This window comes from Lichenostomus cassidix, chromosome 5, assembly GCF_008360975.1.
Source record: "Lichenostomus cassidix isolate B80296 chromosome 5, HeHo_3.0, whole genome shotgun sequence".
Classification (NCBI taxonomy): Eukaryota; Metazoa; Chordata; class Aves; order Passeriformes; family Meliphagidae; genus Lichenostomus; species Lichenostomus cassidix.
The window spans coordinates 34,733,728-34,758,398 of record NC_139486.1 but is presented as its reverse complement, the minus strand read 5'-3'; the positions used below and the strand labels follow the sequence as shown (position 1 = coordinate 34,758,398).

At 37.7% G+C, this 24,671-nt stretch overlaps 1 protein-coding gene across 7 annotated transcripts in view; it reads right to left on the bottom strand.

The window, feature by feature from the left end:
- SIPA1L1 (signal induced proliferation associated 1 like 1) overlaps positions 1–24,671 on the bottom strand; it is a 199,478-nt gene that overhangs the window by 106,388 nt on the left and 68,419 nt on the right. For 6 of the 7 annotated variants that reach the window (XM_085062218.1, XM_085062215.1, XM_085062220.1 and 3 more), the window contains one exon: positions 11,092–11,168. The exons of the other annotated variant lie outside the window; for it this stretch is intronic. The gene's annotated coding sequence lies outside the window, so the exon portion shown is untranslated. The remainder of the gene's footprint in view (positions 1–11,091; positions 11,169–24,671) is intronic. 7 annotated transcript variants of the gene reach the window in all.

Here is a 24,671-nt window from a genome sequence, read left to right as displayed (position 1 = left end):
ATTCTTCTCATCAGTTGACCCCTACATAATTCATCCCTCATACTTTAGCCTTCTCTACACATATAAAGCCAAATTCACTGAATGGTTTGGTTTGGAAGGGAACTGAAAGATGGTCTAGTCCAACTCCACTGTCAATGGTAGAGACACCTTCTGCAAGACCAGTTTGCTGAAAGCCCCATCCAGCCTGGCCTTGAACACTTCCCAGAATGAAACACCCACAACTTCTCTGGGCAACCTGTTCCAGTGCCTCACTACGCTCATAGTACAGAATTTCCTCCTAAAAATAAAAAATCTAAACCTAGCTTCTAAGTCTGAAGCCATTACATTCATGAGAATCAACCTGATTGCTCCTATTCACCAGGCAATGTAACCTTCAGTAATGTTTGTTATTAGAACCCAAACCTTTTGTATTTTCAGTCAATTTTTAAACTTACTCAAGCTTTTTTCTATTATCTTGATCTCAAGCAAGGACAGAACTCAAACCACCAGAGCAGTTCAGAGGCCTGATACTTTAAGAAATCTGTGCGTTTAACTGGAAACGAAAACTGGTGTCAGCTCGTAAAGACATCTGGTTTTCTGCATTAACAAAAATCTATTAACAGTTTGTTTTTCATACTCTTTCTTTCTTTCTTTCATACTCTTCAAAACTTCTGTAATTCACTGTGTTCTGTGATTTCCCAAAAAGAACAGTATTTTCAAATTTATTACAAATATTTTCATTAACATAAGGTTTTCCGTTCACTTGCTTGTTTACATCAATGTTCACATATCTGCATTGGTGACAGGATGAAATTAAGGTTTGACATGTTACTAAGTAAATGGGACTCCCCCTTCCTAGAACATTCAGTAAAAAAACCCCTAGTCTTAAAAGTAAAAATCAGCATGAAACCATCATAAAGAGATATCACAACTCAGAGTATTTTAGAAGAGAGATTGTAAACATATAAAAAGGGATGACTCTTCTAACAAAAAGTTTAAGACAGTACTTTGCACTTGGTTTGGGTTTTTTTTTTGTTTTGTTTTTTCTAGTGAAATTGTAAAAAATTCATACTTTGTCAGGCTTTTTAACTAAATCAGGTGTTCCATATATCTTTAAAAGGCCTATTATTGCCAACTTGTAAAGAAAATCCTCAATGACCTATGGAATAAAGAACAAGAACTAACACAGCTGGGAATCCAGCAATGCTACAGATCGCTGGCTTCCTCAAACAAGTAGTACTTAGGAAGACTGATTTCCAATAGATATACAGTTCATTGTTGAATGACTTACAATATTAGTTATACTGAAATTGGAGCCAATGTTTTTTACCTGTGTTCATTAAATCCACTCCTTCCCCAGGATTACCTGGAGGCTGAACTACAGTTCCTCCAAGGCTTCTACCTCAGATTCTAATCCACATGGTAGTATTTTTAGTTTCTGGTTACCCTTCTACTGAATTTTCAGAGTCATAGTGAAACTCCCCATAATTTCAAGTTACATGCCCTACCTGCCCCATTCAACCTGCTAACCATACAAAAGGGGCACAAATAGTACTGTAACCACAGCAATGGAGATCAGTACATTTAGTGACAGCATGGGCATAAAAGTGAAATCACAAGAGGGTTAAAATAAACAGAAGAAACACAAAATCAGGCAGAACCACAACAAATATACAGCAGTGTATGACTAGAATAAATCGTAAGTTCAAACAGGCCATACAGCAGCAAGTAGGTAATTTGCAGCATGTAAGTACAGATAATAATCAGTCTCTCCTTTGGTTGTCAAATGTGCTGCAATCCCATTTATCTAAATTTAACAAATTTAACTCTCTGCAACAACCAAGAACTCCTAGGCATAAGTCTGCATCTGAATGCCTTTTACAAGCTAAACAATCATATTGAACACACGTGCTGTTGCCAACTAAAAATCCGTCATTTCCTCACAAAGTTGACTTGAGCACTTCATACAATCTTACGTGGCTCTCAGCATTCTAGGCGCAGGACATTACTGAGTTGCTCAACGTGAATCTGTTAATTGAACATTCTCAACCCAAATACCAAGCTCAAGAATTAGACACGCAGATGCTTTAAACAAACAAATTCTCAGTAACATTTTAGGGTTTCTGATCCTGAGTAAAGATTTCTTGCAGACTTTGGAATAAACAGTGTCTATTATGAGGCACTTGGTCTCCCCTCCAAGCAGTTAAAAATGAAAGGAATGTTGTTTATCATCTTAAAATAGCTCTCAGTTAAACACTAAAGTCATCACCACTGGTGAAAAGGGCAACTTCAGTCATATGGCGTTTCAGTTTTATCCTTAAAATATTGCACCTTACCCAGGTCCTTCCTGCCACTTTATTTTCAGGTTTGACATGCATTTAAAATTCCTCTTTCCATGATTGCTCAATTTCTCAGTTTCATAAAAATATCTCACATCTCCTTGGAAACCTGAACACAGCACAACAAAGACGGCTGGCTCTAATGCTTAGAAGCAGGTTAGAAAAACAACTGCATTCCTTTGCTAGTTAAGATAGGGTTCAACACTTGATTGCTCTTCACTAATGTATCTCACAAGAAGCTGTCTCTCTCCCCACCATTAAATTTCCTACTTGTTTTCTCAGCCACTCGCTCAAATCCTATCCACTTCTTCACTAACTCATGCTCACATTGAGGTTTAATGAGTTTTCTAAGTATTTATGCAGAAAACCACAAGCAATTTAAAGAGGCTGGCAACACCCAAGAAGTAAGCCTCCCCCTGCAAAACTGTTAAGAATGAAGACAAGCAAAACCCCTTTCGCAGAGGTATTTATAATCTTGATCTACTTGAGCTGTTTCTTCTACCAAGTGCTCTTCATCAGCACAAGATACCACAAAACAATAATGAATTTCTATTGTGTTCCATGCCCAGCTGTAGCTGCCATAACCACTGGTTTGGGAATTGCTGTTTAGATAATAAGGCTGCTGCTACTTCCAAAACCCAACATTTGACCCCCTTCCTTCAAGAATCTTTTAAGTACTACTCTAGTTACTGTAAGAAAAAAGAAAAATGTTGCTTCTCATTTTGGATGTAGGACTGGCCAGGGAAGCACAGACATCCTCCTAGCCCCCCCAAAAGGGGCTCTGCCCCAGCCACATAGTTCTGTGTGTCCAAAGCAGCATTTTTCAGCAGTAATGTCGCAGGTTTAGCCAGCATTCCCCTTGCAAAGCCATCCTTACCATTATAACTCAATTAAAAACTGAAATTCTGAAGGTATTCCTTAAGAATTATACATTTTCAAAGACATAAAAGTTCTTTCTCCCAGGAACCAACAGTGTTTTCTCAATTGAAAGATGGTGAGAAGTTGGAATCATCCAGTTACTGTCATTTAGTTAAAAGCCTTACAGAGATACATCCCAAGAATAACAAGCAGCATGGAGGTACCAATATGAAGGGGAAAAAAAAAAATCAAGAACACTAAGATTTCCCCTGCCCCACCAAGACAGAAGATGGCACACAAAAGGCAGAGAAGAATTTCCTCCCCAGAATATCATAAGAACAAGAGATTATGTTCAGCCAAATGAAAGCTGACAAGTTCATCATCAACAAAAAGGGCTACTTCTTCATACCTTTACCCAGGGAATGTACTGCTAAGGGATAGGGGACTGCAAGCCAAAAGCTTAGCACCATTAAAAGGAAGAACAGAAGATAAAATTACATTGTAACAAAAAATATTTTAATAACAAAGAGCTAGAATAGATAGCAAAGTCTTTGAGTCTTTTGACACCAGTCAAACTAACAGGATCCCAGAGACACACCCCAGAGAATATTACTGTCATAACTGCCTACTGCAGATTTTTTTTTTTTTTGCATCATCATCCCATGCATCTGTTACCAGTCCTAATTAAAGAGCAGATGGTCTGACCCAATACAGCAATTCCTATGACCCTATATTTATCAGCAGGTGGGCAAATTAAGTTTTGAGGTCTGAAGCAGCAAAGCAAGATTAACAAAAACAGATAGCTAAATAGGTCTCAAAGCCATCTGGTATATGACACTTACTTAAAAAAATATTCTGGAAGATTTCATACAATGCATTTTCCATGGGCTCTGTACTGAGAGAAACTGGCTTCCACAAACTCCACCAGATGCAAATATGACCTAACTCCAGAAACACAGAGATTATCAAGATAATAAATGAGTCCTTTCTCATGTTAAACTAGTGAAGCACAGCTACTCCAGCTGTACAGTGAAATTTATAGAAGTGAAAGAAGTCAGCATGTTCACAAAAAAGTTAGAGGTCACTTTCAGTACAAATTTCTGGTAAGATCATTGCACACACCAGTAAAAGAAACAAAGAAAGCAACACAGACAAAGGAAACAATAAGTCTAAGAAGGTATACTTTTGCCTGTATGTTTTAAGCGTCGGTTAAAAACACGCAGGTGAACTGCAGAAAGCTGCATTCCTGAATCTGGTAACAGATGGAGAAGACAGCTTGAAATAATTAATCCACAGAAGAAGAGGATGTGAGTGAGACTGATACTGACTAATAAGGCAGGAGTAACATATGAAAGAAAGTACACTTTGTTAAGTGAGCAACATCCCTGCTTCTACAAGAAATCTTTCAAGCTTAACTGGTTAAAAAAGGGAACTTCCAGTAGTATATGCCAGTATGGGTATTTTTTTAATATTCTGTTGGAAAAAAAATTAACTGGATGGAAAGTTCTATGTTCATGAGTCACAGGAACTTCTGATGAGCCTACATTATGAAGATGTGCATGATCAAGCTCATTATGTTGCCAAGAAATACTATTATTGAACCAACATAAAAGAAAACTTCCCTTTTCATTTAGAAACAGCGACAGGGAACGAGCTAATACACATTCTTAAACTGAGTCACCTGTTGGAGACCAAAGGAACAAGAAAGCTGGCTATTAGGGCTTTCTACATGAAGACAAGAAAGACGTTCCTCAGCTGAACTTGAAAGCAGGATCAATCTGGTAACAGCAACCAGTCAAAATGAGAGGCCTCCTTGCAGTCCATGCCAGCAAAGCACCTCCTCTATGGCCAATCCAGTTCTAGACCATGACCAAGGAAAGTAAAGTACTTCAAGCATTCTATATGAGCCTTAACTTTCTCTAAATAAGCAAGACAGAGGTGCTAGTCTCTTGCATGTGGAGAATTTAATGAAAAAACCTACAGAAAATTCCTAAAAATGAAAGTTTAAGTTTCAAATACATTCTTATATTGCAGATTTCCAAGATGGAGAAAGGAAGGCTCCTCTCATACCCATCACCGCTTCCCTCTGGAAACATGACCATCAATAATGTGCATCACAGAAAAACTGCTCACAACTTTCTGCATTTGTTAATTCATAAAAATTTCAGTACTTGAGAGGGGAAGGTGAGCTCAAGCCATTCATAGTGTTTAATCCCATTTATCTGGCTTTTTTTTAAAAAAGTAATTTTCACCACAATCTTGGAAATTATTTATACATATATGGTTTTTACACTGTATATGAATAGAGCCTGAAAATAAAATACTGAAAGTTATTTTCCTCCCCCACTGCCCTTTTCCTTTTCAGTCCAATGTACCAGTCATTCACTCTGTCAACCATTATTCTCCTAATATTTTAAAACTTACTTCTAACACAACTAGTAAGCTGCGAAATGCTTTTGTGTGGCTGTCACTCTGAAGTGTACTCTCAACTCACGAAAAACCATTAGACGTGACTGATTTAAGTCACCCTCCCCATCACTTGGTTACCTGACACACTTAGGAGAGCTACAGATTCTGTGTTGAGGATGGAAACCCATCAGGGTGCCAGTTAAAAAGCACTATTCACAGAATCATTTAACACCAAAGAGTAACTTTATTACTAAATATTTAAGTTAAAACACCCCAAATGTAACAAAAACCCATTCTACTGTATGAAGCTAAAACTCTCCCTTGTGCACATGTGATGGGGGCACATGCAGGAGGAGGAACAAGCAAAGATAATAACATTTGGTTTGAATCCATTATTTAATTTCATTAATTGAAAAATATTCAAAGACACTCTTAAACATGGAAAAATTGACGTAGAGAAACAAATCGAAATATTAGCTCAAAGTACCTTGGGGGGAAGTGAGTTCAATACACCCAATACAAGACAGCAATTGAACATATGAAATCATGCTGTACTGACTTAGTTAAACCAATGTCATCCCTGTGCATGAATACTCTGACATCGCATTAAGCTACCTTTCAATTGGTCTTGTTATTTACCAGGAATATTTTTACTTCAGGACTGATCTCACTTTCTAAATTGTTGGAAAAAAGACACTAGACATTCCTAAGTATTTCGTACAGAGGATTTATGATTTGACATTTCACAGCATGGACACACAACTCTGCACCTAAGCAAGCTGAGGAAAGTATTTTGTTCAAGCCAGCTGGCTGCCTACAGATTTCTGCATTAATCTAAGTGTATCAGTACAAAAGCATTGAATCATTGGGTAATATTAGAAAAACAGGCCTGATAACATCACTTTTCTGAAAATATGCAGAGAATTCCAAGTGAGCTTAAAAACGAAGTAAACTTAATGTATCCAAAACTGAAAATTTTACTGTAATTCATAAAAAGGAAACTATTGTGAAAAAGTAAAAGCTGTGATTGCAGATTTCAAGAGTTTGGTGCAGTTATTAGAAAATAAAACGACCTGCAGTCATCACATACTCCCTTTTGAACCCAAGCACCTTTCTGATAGCAGACTACATTCTCCCCCCAAAAAAGAGTTTTCAAATGACACTGTATATCACAGTTTTTAAGTTACCCATGACACAAGGAAGCCCTCTACATTTAATCAAGGAAAATAAACATCTGCAAAAGCGAGAAAACCAAGAAGCATGCAGCATGTTCTTTCATGCAAGAGTCCTAAAAATAAAATTAAAACAAAAAAACCACAAGGCAATAAACTAACAAAAAGCAACACCACCCTCATTTATAAATTTTCTACTTAGCATATAAAACACTGTATGTTAAAGGGATTGTGTCCTGTCCCTTCTGTTGGCTTTTTTTCAAGGCTTTCTGAGGTTCTCCTCTTCGCACAGCCCAAATGCATTCTCAGTTAAAACACACTGCTATGCTGACACAAATTGTGTCAAAATACATTTTAAAATTCTTGTTGTGTCTCAAATCTGCCCTAGCCTCAGAGGGTAAATTCTATATATATTTTATATCACAGTAAAATATAAATATTGCTCAGGTGAATTAAGTCCACATTTCTGATTTAGCCTACATCTTATTGCATTTGCAGTTTTATAAGATGGAGCCTTTTATGGCTACATTTTTACTCATAAAAAATTAAAAGGAAGTTCTCCAATTAAAATATTTTCCCTATGTGTATGGTAATTTTTAATGTGTACACATGAAAAGAGCTATGGTGATATGTTGACAGGCACCTGAAAGACACCGACAGCCAGTAGTCCTCCATAAAGAAGAAATTATTTTACAGTGATAATATATGAAAATATCCATACAACAGGAATATTTGGTTAAACCTACTCATAATCACTGCAAACCTGACTGTCACAATGAAGTGAAGAAGTTGTTTTAATTTTCTGGAACAATTTGAAATGCTGCTGCTAAGCATCAAGGAGGAACGTGAGGGGCAAATATTCTTACTGAACCCTGCTTTAGGTGTTTGATATAATCCTATCATATTCAACCTCTGCAACTATTAACACAGCTATAAGTACTGACAGTTTAATGACAGGCAAAGCAGATCCACTTTCAGTTTCTGAAAAGTTTCAAAACTTAATAGGAGGCTGATTGGGAAAAAAATCTTACCAAAATAGACTTTACAGTAGCAATTTTTGATGGGTATATATATATATATATATTACTTGTTACAGAAAAATCTTCAAATTCCTATGTCAATTTCTTTAAAAAACCAACTGTAACACTGGATGATTAGATGAAACTGCAGATAAGAATTATAATTGTGAAAACAAAATTGTTTTGGTATAAGTACGGACTGTTTACATAAAGCAGGTGGAAGAAACAAACTCTGCAGTTTTTGTTGAATGTACTTTAAAAAAAAATCTTTTGTAAAATCATCTCCTAGTTCAAAATCCTTCACATATTTATTATTACCTATAGTTTTACATCTGAAAACCAGATCACTGTGAAGTCCCTTTACATAAAATATGAGCAATTAAGCTGAAAATTAAGGCTTCAACTTTTTTGTCACTCATGGCATGGGTGGGTTGGTTTTTTTTCAGCTGGGACAAAAAGGCAATGGATTAGTGTTGGGGGCTTCTATAATTTAGAGGTTTCACCACTGGAGGTTTATGCAATCTATATTTGTCCTTCAACAGATACACCAAAAAATCCTGATGAGAATTCCAAAATTTGAATTATATAGAAAGCAATAAAGGTTGTAACCCAGCATTTTTATGGTACCACAGCTGTGAATAGTAAACTCTTCCACCTGCTTTAATAACCACAGGGCAGTTCCCTCTCAAAGGATTGTTAGTACTTATAATCAATTTTTTCCTGTTTTGAGTAGTCTGCAAAATTATTCTGATTTTTACAGAGGCAAGTCCTATTCCCTAAGTATCTCGGCCACCTAGTTTTAACTATAGGTGCTGCACAAACTGTTCAATCTCTTTTTTTTTTTTTTTTAATAGGTACAGTATAATAATAGATGGAAATCCTTCCTATTATCAGACTAGGCCCTGTTTTAAGTACAGGACAAACGTTTCTTCATTCTTTTTCCACATGAAACTTAGCAGAAAGAAAACCCACTATTCATTAAAGGAAAAATTCACACAACTCTTTCCAAAGATGAGCACATGTACAAAAACACAAATGTGGACAAGTCATTACTGAAAGGTAGGAAAAAAAAAGTACACAACCACAGATACTTCAATCCAAGTAAGAAGCAGCATAACATCAATCCATTACCACTGCAGTTCCCAATTTGCACATTCAGACCTGTCTTCCCTGTCTCAGCACAGTGGGTGTAGGGCTGCTACTGGCTTGTGACCCCCAGCCCCTCACTCCCTCCCAGTTTAACAGGCCAACAGCCTTCTGCACCTCTTTTTTGTCCCCTGTAATGCCCCTGTAATGCCCTTGTAATGCCAGCTGAAGCAGCTGATTCTGTCTAACCCAACTCCCTCCTTCCCAACGTAGTCCCTTCTTGTCTCCTGCTCCCTTCATTTCAGCATCACTTTCTTTGTTTTCAGAAAGAAGAAAAGCTATGAGCTGAAAAGGGAAAAACCCTTCTCCAGCAACATGCTGCATGTCCTCATCAGGCTCATCCCCCCACAAAGGAATTGCTGTTTTTTCAGATAAACATTATTATTTTCAAACGACCACAGAGAGGTCCTAGCCAGAAGACTCCTCCTGAGCATATAGCAGTTGGGGAAACAGGAGAAACGTACATCACAACACATGCATGCAAAAGGAAATAATTATGGTTCTAGACAGAGCTTTCACTTTTAATAGCCCCAAATGCAGAGAATTCAATACTTCATCTGAATAGTCTCCTAAAATATGTTGCACCACAGGATTTCTGAGCATTATTTTACAGTGGGAGAATAAACAGCTGTGCTCTCCTAGACTTCCAGATGTTTCTGCACCACAAAGCAACACTGTATGTGTCTCTACTCTCAAGCTGTCTAAATGCCTCCCCATCGATCTCTGAAATCTGTGTTAGGGACAAAACAGATATTGACATATCTGAGGCCACAGAACTTGTGCTGGGGGCCCACAGTAAGCCCAGAGCTGCAGTTTAACATTATAGCTTCAGCCCAGTTGGCAGCTGGCCACAGCCAGGAACAGGCAGACTGAAGCCTCCCATCTCCATTCCCATCTTCTTTATTTCTGGCCTGCAGTCATCTCACATTACAGACACACTCAGCTTCCAAACCAGTAGAACAAACTTAAGATTTTAAGAATGCATGTATGCCTTCCAAGTAGGAGGAGAAAAAGCAAATATAACACAAGCATATAGAAAACTCATGGGTCAACTAAACTGAAATTAGCCTGCATTAGAACCTTCAAAGGAATGTCCCCTTCTGAGGGCAAAATATATAAGGGTCAACTAACCCCACAAATTCCTATTGCATAGCTATTTGTGAAGTTGTTTATTTCCCTGAAAATGTATGTTTCTAAACTGGAGAGAAACTCTCACAAGTTCTCTTACTCCAGCTGAAGCAAGCCTTGTTACAAACACACACAGTCCTTTATCCATACTGTACCATCTGACATGACACTATGAGTTTCAGAATAAAGGCAAAACAATGTTCCAGGAACTGATTAATGTCTAGAATGCATCCAGAATGTCAAACTCAGCATTCCTAGAAGAGAAGCTGACAACGAGCTTTCACAGTATTCATGTCTGAAGAAGCAAATCTACAGTTCTTCAGCAATATCAGTAAACCCCTACTTACACAATTCAATGTTAATAATGGATTTATTTGAAAATAAAGGCCTCACTGGATGCCTATCTTCATAATATAGATATTTGCACAGAAATGGATGGCCATACTCCTGTGATGATCTAACTAGTTCAAGACTGCTGGCAAACATAGTTAATAGGCAGCTGAAGTCCCTCCTTTTTCCTCCTCCTCGAAACTTCTAAACCAGAAAATTAAATCAATCCCTTAGCTCTTTTCCAGTATGCTTCCTAAAATCCAGAGTGGAGCTTTTGGCTTTCATTCCAATACTTATTCCCAAAACACAGCTGTAAAGTATAAAAATCAATTAATAATGTTTTGATATAAGACAGCTCATCCAGACACTACACAGGACAGATTTACTACTCTCATCATTAAATAAAACATTCAGAAATCTCCAGAGACTTGCTTTTCACAAATGTTGACAGAGACAAGTACTGCTTTTATCACCACTGTCTAAGCTTATAATAGAAGTATACTATTCATTTCAAATGACCAAAGCCAAAGAAAGTAGCTTCCCCTGAGCATTGATCATTATTCTCAATTATGAATCATGAAAACCACACTACGCACAAAAAACATCCAGTTTTTAAACGTTTCAGACTTCTCTGCACACCCACATTCCCATTAATGCATTCCACTAATTCACGTTTGGAATTTTATGTTCATAGAAAAGATCTCCACTTACAGAAAGATGGTTCCTCTTGAAAATACCACAGGCATTTGAAGAAGGACACAGGTAATCTCTCTTCAAAGAAGCAGCAGCTAGTAAAACAGAAGCAAAATTAAACAAAATATACAGATAAAATACTATTGTTCAGAGTTAACTAATTCAAGACCTAAATAGCCAATGAGTTGGAGGATGATAATCCTGACCAAAAAAACCCTTCCATTAAGACACCTGCCACAAAATCTCAGTCATATCAAACTGCAGTACTTTTCTGGAAGAATACTCCAAGCCATCCAGAACTTTTTTAACCTGAACAAGTATTTCCTATCCTCAGAACCTCCTTTTGTTACCTATTGCTGCTTGCAAATCAACTCCTCTCACCTCTCCTTGTCCTGCTCTCTGCATAGCCCCTTTTTTTCACACAGTCTCTGGCATTTTCAGTCTTTCTTCCTCCCCTCTGACAGTCTGCCCTCTGTCTCCCAGCCTAGCATCTCCTTCCTTTCTGTTCTTCAGCCTGCTATTTGAATCACAACTGCTTCCTCCCTCTGCTCTGCACTGGATGCCAACACAGGCAGCACTATTAGTACTGAACAGATTGTCCCTGCACTCCTATTTTGGAGAACCACAGCTCACGGAGGCTGATACTGCAGAGGGAAGCAATGCAGGAATACATGCTCAGGTGCCTCATCAGACCCTGCAAAGTCTTACCAGTGTTATAAACTGAGTGAGGCAAAATGAAGGTCCTTCAGCAAATTTAGCCACAAGAACAACAAACCTAAAATGAGTGTGTAAAATCTGTCCAAGCTAAAAGTCTTTGACAAGAAACGTTTGAACTGGGACAGCTCCTTCACCATACAACAGCCCCTCTGTAAGTTCCAGCTGATGGTACTGCTGGAGCTATTAATCTAAACTGCAGAGTAAGCTAAATAAAATACTGGGTATTTTTCCTGCACTGCAAATCCCAAAGCTGGCTGATGAGTCAAGATTTTGAGACTAACATTTACAGAAAGGCAATTAAGACAAACCATCACCCTATGCAGACTTGACTTGCAACACTAAGCTACAAACCTCAGAAAATTAAGGACTGATTGATAAACAACTCTGCCTTTGTTTTGGCAGGGCTCATGGCTGTAGGCAGCCAGCTCAAAATATGTTACACTTATTCATGAGGTGAAGTCACTTAGAAAAGGATAAATTTTAGGTAGTAAAACACCTTAACCAAATCCCAACGTAACAGCTTCAAAAGCTAAACTGTATGGTTGTGTAGGACAGTTTCTTCCAAATGCATCAGAATCTGTACTGCAACACAAATCACCATGATATATTTCATTATCTGAACTAAGCAAGACATTTAAGAGATGCCCCCAGTCTTTACCAAGGCAATACAAGTGCATACAAGTGCTGTTGCACTGCAGTTCATACTTCATGCACCCATTCTCTCCCACTATTCCTGAGTGAGAGATCCTGAAACAGCCATCAAATCAGCAGATGAGGAAAGCCAGGACCAACCCTTCCAAAAGGACATCAGTTTAAAGGATTCAGTGAATTAATCTGTAAGTCAAACTCAAGATTTTTTTTTTTTTTACACCCCATTTGCAACTTCTGTTGTGTAAGCTGCCTACTTGATCCTCCAGTGGCTTTGGTTTTTAAATTTAAATCTGTTTGGGACTTTCAAGGAAACAGAATAACTACAATTTGAGTAGCACAATTTATTATTTCAAAAACTATTCACAAGTGAGATTAATTCCACTAACAGTGGAGAAAAAAATAGAAAAGAAACATCAACCTTCACTGAAAAGTGCTGATTCTAAGATCAGTAACAATTCTGTTGGTTTAGGTCTCACAATTATTTTTAGCAAATATCCTTAAATTTGCTTCCCAATTAAAACAGGCAAACTAGTGTAAAAATCTGATGCAGAACTACATTTTTAGTCCTCCATCTACTTGTTTTGCTTTTAAAATGCCTCCCCAGACACAACAGATTAAACAGAAGCCCGTGTCAACCAGATTGAATTTGAATCTTTCGTCTTCCATTCCTCTTTAATGTCTTGAATTTATCAGGATAGTCTATTCCATAGAACTAAATAAAGGCACCTTGGAGCTGGGGTTTTCAGCACTTGGTTAGAGCTGTGTAATTGGCAGCACTGGTAAAGGATGTTCAATGCTACTTCAGTAATTCACCAAGAAATGTATCAAATAGCAACCATTTAGAGTCATTAGAGATTTCTGCATCACCTCTGGTCTCCACAGCTGCAGCACTCAGCACATGTAGCTGCATTATGGTTATTGGAACAGATGTTTTTAAGCACAGTCCTTCACTAAGTGGTTCCAGTCAGGAACAGGGGGAGACCTATCAGCAAGGCAGCCCCAAGGCCTGTGTTACAAAACACATTTATAAGATACCTAGCAGCACTCTCTGTTCCTGAAGCTACAAGAAGTCTGCTCAAATGATAGATACAGTACAACAAAAATAGTCATATGGGCCACTCATTTGTACAGCATTTTATATCTTTGCAAGCCAAGAACCTCCTTTTCTGTGCTCTTTTATACTGTTCTGACTAAGGCAAGAAGACCTTTAAGTCAGTCGCAGTCTTGCCCAGATAGGAGCTACAGAAAAACACCATGCACACAAGTAGGTGGTTAGCAACACCAACAGGGAATTAGTTATTCCCTCCAAGTCTTCCTGAGTGAAATACCAGTCCAGCAGAGCTCTGCAAGGTACCACTGGGGGCGTTGGGCTACCAAGCACACTCACATACAACAACAAATGATGAGCATTATCCCTTTAATGCTGAGAAATACCAACACTGCTCTCCAGCTCATTAAGAATGAGTTACTTAATGGCAACTTTTCAATAGCATGCTGGCTTGGACAGCCCACGCTGATTGATTCTGGATCTTACCCAGGCTGTCAAAGCCTCCAGAGATGACTAAAATTGTGGTGGCACATACCATTACCAGCCAATTTTAGAATCCAGTCTAGATAATGAGGGACCCCAATACTCTAAGGCTCCACAAGGAAAAGGCCAGAAAGTTAGCAAAGTAACACTCAAAATAAATTCTCCTAAAAAAACCACAAACAAACAAACAAACTGATGTTTGAATTAGAATAATGAATGCCTAGTTTAATCCAGCTACTCACAATAATGCATACCAGGATATATAAAAGAACTAGTATAAATGATTTCTAAGCCATTACTGATTTGCTTTGAGGACCAGTGAAAGACAGGGATCCCAGAGCAATATGAAACAGCATATATATGTCCTTTAACAATAGTAGGGAAGTAATTCTGATGCTTGGAAAGATGTGGATATATTGCTGGGGGAAGAGAGATTTAAGTTAGGAGAAAAATATAAGTGATAGTCAGGAAGCCACAAAACAATATAATGTTCTCTCTTTGGTAAATGTCTTAGTGAAGCAGCAGGTGCAGCTTATGTAAACTATGCTTCTGACACTGTTCAACATAACCTGGAGACTATAAATTCAACATAATTACTGTAGATAAGGGTAGCTACTGGAAAGTTCGCTTTCAGAGAACCAAAGCGATGGCTTGGTATTAAAAATAAAACAAACCAAAACCGGAAAGTATTTTGGGTTGGTCCAGCTAGAACCTGACCTGCAGCAAATTTTGCTCCTTGGAGAATCTGCAAGTGACACCAAACTGGGGGGGTGCAGAAGGAGATGATCCTGATTCTAGGTGAGCTTAAGAAATCAGGGATTCTAAAACACACTTGATAAAATCCATGCAGGTGAGAGAAAAACAAAATATCGTAACCCAAAAAAGGTAACTGAAAACACATACACACGCACAAACAGCCATATTAAAAACAGTAAGGCAGAAAAGAAAAGCTGTAAAGGATCACAGACTAAAGAGTCATAAACCTGATATTCATCCTGAAAGCCAAATATAATTTGGGAAGGTGTTAAGACTACTGAGCACATGAGGTTAAGCTGTTTCAAATCTAGTCAACACCACTGTCCTAGCTTTGAAATACCACATACATAATTGTTGTGTATTCTAAAGGAACAGATCCTAAAATTCTAGTTCTAAGATTACTAAAAAGAGATTGATACCAACCGGAAGAAAAATCCTCGCCTTCTTGATACAGTTATTTTACTTTCCAAGGGGTGTCTTGTCTACAGTAAAGAAAAAAGTCTTTATGTATGAACTCATTTTTATGATTTATTTTAGGTGACAGTGCACATGAACAGATTTCTCTTCCCCTTCACCTTCCCTTCACAAATAGAAAAATTCTTTCCAATTTCAGTCTCCTCTTTTCTTGATCTTCTTTTAAAATTAACATGAAATTCTTTAAATAGAATTAGTAAGTGCAGTTACCAGAAAAATTTCACACTCAATAGTACTACTGATATTCATTTGGCAATTTGAATTTGGCAATTCACACTTCACAATTCATTTTAATACAGCTACAATTTTAAGGTTCAATGTGAGGATTTTTTCCTTCTATACAGCAGTTACATTACCCGCTGGTATCATACATTGTGTTTACACCATTAATATAAAACAATTTAGACTTTACCTGTAGTTGTGTATGCACACATTTATTTTGGCTCTGTCACATGTGTATTTTAGCTTTGATTTTATTTTTCAGTTGTCCTGTGAAACAGCAGTAATACTTTACTCATACTTGACCAAAATCCAGAACATATTTACATCAGACAGACTCTGAGCAATAATCAGAGCTGGAGTGTCAACACCACATACCACAATATAACACCATCTTTCAGCCTTTTCAAAAATTCTGACTTTCAGAAACTCTTGTTTAGACTTTAGACCACCACCATGCCAATGCCTTCAGTAACATTCTTTTCTGCCAGAAATTTAAGAATAGTACATTATTCACATATACATGTTAGTTTCTGTGAATCCACATACTGAAACTGAGTGGCAAACACACATACAGAAGCCAGAAAGCTACAAATAGACAGCATACCCCTTTTCCTTTAAAAATATGTATGCATATTTACTAGTTCAGAGATCTAAAAGCCAGCATAACATAAAAAAGCTGTCTGAAAACACAAGACTCTTTACATATCATGTGAAAATATTTACTGAAGGACAGAACAAGACTTTGATTACACCTCCAGGGCTATTCCAAATCATCTGGGAAACCAGACCATGAGGTCTGGGTCCAACAGTTACACGTGATAAGGAATGCAAAACTCCTCCACTTACAGAAAGAGTACCTGCAGTACTGCAAGAGGAAAGTAACCACGGGGCCTATGTACAAAAAAAGGGCTATTTCTCTGATACTGTGGACAGAACATAGTGTTTTCAGATGGACTAGCTCCCATTTTCAGAAACAGAACTCAAAACTTTATATGGTTTAATTTGAAAAAGGGAAGAGAAAGGTGTCAGTTCTTGATGGCTTACCGAAGGACAAGACAATTTCTCATATTTTTGCCGTAATGGAATTCTGGATGAATGAAAGTCCGTCAGGAAAAAACAAAAGCAGTAACTATTGTCCTTTGGTTACAAGCAGCATCTGTAGCACACTCAGATTTTGTGTAATGGTCATGTTTGTTGACCCCTCCCATACTAAAATTTCAAAGTATGTTTTAATAAACTCCTGCCATTTCCCACATGCACAGTAAAGCTCTAAGGGTCTCACATGATTTTCTGCATTGATTTGCTTCAGAATCTACTCATTCAAGGGAAAGGCTAAATCTCTGTTTTTGTTTAACAGGCAAAATTAGGAAACAGCTTAAATCCTGATTATATAAAAACGTTAGAAGAAGGTCAGCCACAATCCTCTTTGCTCTGTAAATGAGCAATTCCAGAAGTGTCCTCAGACCACTGAGCCCATTTAGTTTATTCTCTGGGGGCCCTATGGACTCAAGGTATGGAACTGCACATGTATCCTAGAAAAATGAAGAGCCATATTAATTGGTGAACATGGAGAAACAGTAGCAATAGGTAAAAAAAAATGCAGTAGGCACATCTCAGGACATGTCAGTAGAGATAGTATTGATCTTGGGGAGGCATAACAAAGTTTAAGCCCTAACCATGAAAACAGGAGCCCAAACTCTGGAAAATTTTACATGCTGCAAAGGCTTACAGCTGTGAAGCACCCAGTGTTAGGTGACTGTACCAAATAGGTAACCAAATATGAAAAGCAAACCCATTAAAACATAACCGGCATTTCTCAATTCCTTGTAGAATTCTTTATATTGAAGACTATGAAGATATTTGTATCCACCAAATTATATTCTAACACTCACAAAAAAACCCCAACAACAAAAAAGCAACACCCACACATTGACAGCATTAGGAATTATTCTGAAAAGAACAAAAATTCTCTATAATATGGTGATGTAAGATTTCTACCATCAGTACCAAACACAATTCTGCTCTTCCCAATTGTAAAAAAGCTACTGCAGAATTAGGAAGCATAAGAGAAAGGCAACAAAGAGTAAAAGGTACTGGATTTTCTGATTCACAAAGTCCTGAGATGGAAGACATTAAGTCTACAGCTACAAATCCATCCTATCTTTGTCCATTCACACCTGCTGCTGCGCTCTGCCAGAGACAACACCACTATGGAGAGGGAACTTCGATTTGACCAAATACAGTAAACTAACTGTCACACTGGAATTCTGGATGAAAAACAACAGTTAAATTTTAATGTACAAGAAAATGTATCCAATTTGTACAAGTATTTAACCAGCTCTTCTGAATACCTTTGTAGTGTTTCTGAAGAGAGTTGGGAGCCTCAACATTACCTTCTATATCCAAGCCATTTAAATAAAAGCAAAGATAAAAAACCCAGATTAACCTTTACTAATGAAAAAATGACATGTGCTTTGCAGAATAATCCAAGAAAGTGCACTTGACTCACAATTCAATTCCACAGCAAAAATATTCAACAGCCACTGCATTTACCTGCTCTTCTCTTGAGATTTCAGTCCAACCAAATCTACTTCAGCTTCCCTTTTATAGGCAAGAACAGATACAAGGAGAAAAGATCTCCACGGTACACATCTGTCCCCTTATACTCCCTCACAGCTAAGCATGTAAATGTTTAAAGAATGCTATAAGCTTCTGATTCTAAAGTAATCCCAGCCAGGAAAGTGCTCAGGCCACAGTAATCTTGCAGTTCATCTTCTTTCCACACAACCTCCTCCTACCAGCAACTTATTTCCACAGCAGGGAGGCTAAAGCAGTTCTCCCTTCTCAGAGGAGGGAAGGGTGCTCAGGCTGAAGTTGAGAACCATTCTCCACAGCAAACTTCTGCAAAGAGCTCTAACGTGAGTGCCAGAAGGGAGAAAAAGTGGAATGAAAAAAAAGAAGATATGCTGAAGAAAGTAAATGCCAAAAAACAGTAGAGAAAATAAAGGCAAAAAAAACAGAGTAGGAAAATAAAAGAAGAAATAGCACAAAGAAAAAGATGGTATTAAACAGTGATTGTTCAATGCTTCCTCATAACCTGCAAAATCATACCTGTACTACCACACATACCTACATACTTACTGTGCCTCTGGTCTACAGGCTTTACAAGCACATTACCAAGAACAAACCAAAAGCAGGAAGCAAAAATAGCTGTGGCTGCTCCCCTAAGGTATCACTATCACACAAAGAAATCAAGGTCTTTAAGAGCTGTGCTACACCAATAATGACAAGGCTAATTAAACAAAAAAAAGGCAAAACAAGAAAGAAAAATACGTTGTCTTCTCCAGCACTTCTTGTGTCACAGCTACATAACCAGAAGCATCCAAATAGTTCCAAGTGTGGAGGACAAAATAAACAGGTTGGTCCAACAACCAGATGAGGAAGTGGCTTTCCTGCCTTTATTTTGTGTGCAGATGGAATGCAGGAACTAAAGGCTGGCCAGGCCAGCATGCTCTAGGTGCAACCTTGACCACGTGACACATCCCAGCACTGAGCCTCAAAAACAACAGGACACTGATGTGGTTAAAGGAGAGGCCCATTCTCACACGATCTCAGAACAACTGCACACACACACACACACACACAAAACGCCAACAGCAATAAACCCAAAAAATCCACCATATCACATTCCAATTGAATTCTATCCAGGCAATTCCTCAGCTTTAAAAGACTTTGCCACCCTGGACTTGCCACTATAGAGAAAATTCTCCTCGTGTATTTTCCAATATATATACAGATGCAAAAATGTAACTTGATGAGATTTAATGACAAACCACTCTTCTTCCCCTTTCACTTTCTACTGGAGATGAACAGGCATCAGAGACTGCAGCTCAAACACATTAAGCTTCTGTAAATATGCCTTACATAAAGCTAAAGCTGATTTTTCAACTCCTCTGATGAATTAGAAAATTGAAAGCTTCCTTTGTTTAAAATGTTTTTCTATAAGCTGAAAAAGACTCAGTGAAATGACATATCAGTGGTATTAAAGGTCAATATAATAGCATAGCTTTGAGGTACTGAAGCGCTGTATATTAGTGCCACGTCTTAATGTAAGGAATTGACAGAATGAACTAGTGATTAAAGACAAATTCATCTACATATACAGGGTATAAGACTAAAGAAATCAATATGCTATAAAATCTACACACAGTAAGATTATTAGGAAGCACTACTTATTAATTGCATTACTATTAATGCTACAAAGACAACTGAGATTCCCTTCTTAAAAGGAGTCACATGGAAAAGATGAAGGGTAATAGGCTCAAGTTGCTCCTGGGGAGATTCCAATTGGACATGAGAGGAAATATTTCACAATGAGAACAATCAATCACTGGAATAATCTCCCAGAAAAGTAGTGGATTTCCTCACATCAGACACTTTTAAGATTTGGATGGACATAGTGCTGGGTCATCTTGTCTAGAATTGTGCTTTTGCCAAGAACAATTGGCCCACATAATCCTTGAGGTTCCTTCCAACCTGGTACTCTATGCTAATGCAAAAACTATACATTCACATTATGATGTGTACAGACATGCCTGCTATGTTTTATACATAAAAAACCATGACTAATGCCTGATGCTGATGTGATCTGTAAAGCTAGCATCACACTGTCTAGTAGGCACTGATCTTTATCTTTCATCAAATGGAGCGGAGTTAAGTTGTGTGTTTGCATTATGCATAAGTAGTGAATACAATTAGGCTGAAAAGCATGCTGATCTTCTCTGATCTCAAGTGGAAAGTGTGAATTCTGATCTTCACAGGTGACAGCTCTGAGCATCACTCCAATTTACTAGTCAGCTTCTTTGAATCTGTGTACCCAATAGAAAACTCAAAACATGTAGCTGTGGCTAATCTTATGCAAGCCACTAATATTTAAACAAGTGAGAGCATCAATTAAGAGAGGGAGCAGTTATTTTACCTTGTCTGCAACAGAAAAACTTGGTTTTATATTTCAATAATACTGAAAAACTGGAGGAAAAAAAATTAAAGTGCATATAAGAAGGGAGAGACCAAGTGAAGGAACTCAATCAAGGAGAGTTATAAAAGGACCACCGGTGACTGGACATCTTTTGCTTTTAGGTAGATGGAATCATTTAAGAATTGTTCATCCCTGAATTCCCAGAAATATTTTCTTTGAAGCTTTCTACAGAAATCCTGTATTTCACATTGGTGTGAATGTATTTCACATTTTTTCTGAATAGAGAATTTAGGAAATCTCATGGTCAATGCAGTTGTTCCATGTGGTCTCAAAACATTTTACAAAGGAACAAAGTATTTTGCTCTCTACGTGTAAAAAAAAAAAAAAGCAGGGAAATAACACTAGCAGCCCAAATTTTGCTACTCTATTGTCTTTTCTGTCAGGGGTTTGGAGTTTGCTGGTTTTTGTTTGTTGCTTCTTTGCTTGTGGGTGGTTTTTTCCCTGAACAAGTTGTTCGGGGAGAGGGACTATTTATTTTTGTCGGTTTGTTTTAGTTTGGTCTTTTGCTTGTTGGGTTTTGTTTTTTTATTCAGTCCACAAACTTACTGGGGTTTTCTTATGCTTCATAGATTCCACTTCTATTCAATGCTTCAGATTTAATTGCTGATTCTTATTACTCACCTGCAACAATGAAAATATTTAACTGCAAAACTGTACTGCTATTCAAGTTTAAGAAGCACAGCACAATGTACTTTCGCAATGTGCAAGCTGAACAATGCATAAAAATCAAAACATGAGGGTTACTCATTCTTCACCAGCCACTCCCACAAAATGCTAATATAGCAGAACCAACTGCTTTTCTGTTTAATAAACAGAAAACATCTTGTTTATTAATCAGTGTACACTTGTAATCATACCTAGTACTAAGTACATAGTTACTACTTCTAAGTTACACCACTACCACTTTAAGGGTAGAGCTAGGAAAAATTCACAGAGAATAATGTATGTATTTAATCTACCAACCAATCTCCATTTATACAAGCTAAAGAACTGTTTTACAAAACCCACACAACTTCCAGGGCACAGGATTGCAGTGATTAAGCACCCAGACTTCCTGTCAGCTTCAAACAGGCTACACTAAAATCCATGCTGTTAAATCCTTGCAATCATTTTTAATCCAGGCTTGGTAGATTAATGCTAACTTGGGCGTGCCTAACCATTCCCAAATGAGGAAATTTGCAAACACAGCATGCCTCATTCTTGGCCTGCTAGTCAACAGGTGTCTGTAACAGAAAAATGTGGATCATTACAATCCATACCATTAATCAGTCATTTTGGACTAAGAAAACGTGTCAAAGCACAAAACCTTCACCAACTCACAGACAGACAAAAATTAATGGGATCCAGGCTTCCCTCTTTTCATTGACTAATATACACTTAGCCTCTGAATATCCAGTTGTTTCAGTCTCATCCACAACGAAATGAAGGTGAGACTTTTATCATGAACACCAATTTCCTATTACAAGACATCTTTAGCTATTAAAAATATTATCCAGTTTTGCTGAACCATCCTATTGCAATTCTCCAGTTCTCTAATACACTAACTAATCTATCAACTATCACATAGCAACTTCTACTAATTCAGCACACTGCTTTTAAACATAGAAGAACATAAAAATAGACTAAGCACTTTCTACTTCCTTTACATTTAAAGATTATTACTGCAGCTATCATTTCAATACCACAGTACAAAAACATCACAGACGGCAATCACTAACTTGGGAACAAAACATGCATCACCTTGGCAACATACATGCATCCAATACGCCCATTTCCTTTAACTCACAGGTGCATATGTGCACAGGTACCTGAATTTGAAATACATGCGTGAGCTCTTCAGGGAACACCATTCCTTTCTTTGTAAAGAGGCCAAGACTGAAGAAAGTTAGGAAAAACCCATACAATTAGCGTTTACAGACTCCTCAGGGAAGCAACTTGAACTACAAACCTACACAGTCCTAATAACAGAAATCCTTGGTATAATCACCAACTAAACCTTGGGGAAATCTCTGGGAAAAAAAAAATTAAAACCTGCAAAATGTACAGAGTTGTGTTCCTTCCTTACATCTCTCCTCTTGGCCATTCAGAGAAATAGTACCCAAATAGCTCCTGCCTTCCTCTGCAGGATACACAGCGCTATGTGCTCTTAAACACATCCCTGTGAAAAAGCAAGAATCACTGAGGCCAAACCTTTTCTTCCTCAAGCCCACCCTCACCCAACAAGGCTTTATCACTAGTGAACAAATGAAACCACAGGACTTCAACCTTTCTACAGGGAAAGAATAGTACAGATTAAACCAACAATATATAACTCAAGGTCAACATCAGCCACTTGCACACAGTGGCCATCTCTCCCCTCCCCACAGTATTCTTCATTTTAAGTTCAGTTCAAGGAGTCTGATAAGCAGTCTGATGTAAAGGTTCATGAAGAATTTTACAAGTTTTATTCTGTCAGAAGAATGTGGGGAATTAACAAAACTAAGTTTATGCTGCTGAATGTCCTGCACCTAAATAGCTTTACAAATCTAATTAAGATTCTGTATTTGAAACAAACAAATATCAGCTCTTTTGGAGTGTGATACCATTCCTAAAAAAAGCTGTCTGTTAATCTGGTTATACTCAGCTCACAACTTTAAAACCTGTTCATAAATTTCAGTAAACAAGACTCTGTAGGACCATGAGCCTACACATTCACAAACAATCAGCAACCAAAACTGTTACTGGTGAAATAAATTAGGTTTTAAATACAACATTTTATTATTAGATTTGCTGCAGGGTGGAACTTAATTTTAAAAATGCCACTACAAAATTTCCACTCATGAACAAAAATTGCATGTGTATGAGAAAAAGGAACTTACTGCCTTCAGTGCTTCAGTGGTGTAACATGGTGACACCATGACTGGAAAAATGAAGTTTAATTACCTGGTCATTCTTTATGGAAAGCCTGTGATGAAGAACCTAGACTGTGGAATTCAACATAGCAGGGGAAAAACTCCTCATTTACTTTCCACCAGTAAGTTAAATTAAGAGCTAAGACTACTCTTACTTCATCACTCAAGACAGCCCTTTTTCACTGTCCATGCCCCACTACAGCACTTACTAATACTGTGATTCTAAATAGCCTCTTAGGACCATAAACTTCAATTAAAAAAACAAAACAAACTTTTGTATGGTATGGTGGGACAAAGATGGACACTATTTTCTCCTCTCTCAGTAACTTCAAGCGCTACAAATCAAAGAAAACCCCAATACTGATTGTGTGTAAAAATCAACACTAAAGAGGTCAAATGAAAAGGTAAAATGATTCAAGGGGAAAGACAAAATAATTAAAATAGTATTTCCCAAGGGTTCTGCTAAATCTGTGAACTAACATATTTGTTTCTAGTATGTATGTCCTCTGAAAGAAAGGTTTTGTCACTACCATAAGTCAAACCTCAGAAGCTAAATCTCTGCCAACACTGTGCAGCTTTGCTGACAGTGTTCCAGAAGAAAAGTTTTAAACTGACACTTTTGATACAACAACATCCTCCAAAGCAACTGCAAAAACTATAGGGCAGATTCTCTCACAGAAGAAATCTATTTGTTTCTTCTGACATCCAACAGACTGATGGACCAATGTTACAATGGAGGGTGTTTTTCCTTGGCAGCAAAGTTTTTTACACTGTTACTTCCAAGACTGGATTTCCTTTGCATATCCTGTATCGACAAACACATGATTAAAACCTGTTCAGTGGAGAGGGTTATGTTTTTACTGCCTGGCTGCAAATCTGCTTCAACTGATCGTAATTGAGATCTCCAATTTTGTTCTCCCTGCAGTCTGTAGTAAGTATTCTGGTCACCTCCCTTCAGGCAGCACTACTGTTTGTACAACCTGTTGAATTCATTCAGGAAGCCAATACATCCAAAAACAAATCCAACCCTGCCCATCTTTGCAAAGCAAACACCACTGCACCCCACCTCTCCTTCTTCCATCCCCCCCTCAAATCCCCACATAGCAATTTTCTAATGTTCTTCATATACCATCTTGAACCAGATCATTATACACCTGCAAAGGACTTGCATCTGGTACAAGGCAGAGGGCAAGGCTGCATGGCCAAAACTGCAGCATTTCACACTTGCCATATCCATTTTATCTTTTAACATACTACATTACTCTGTGAAAGGACAGTTCACATACTTAAAAAGCCAGTCTTTTCCAAGGATCAGGCA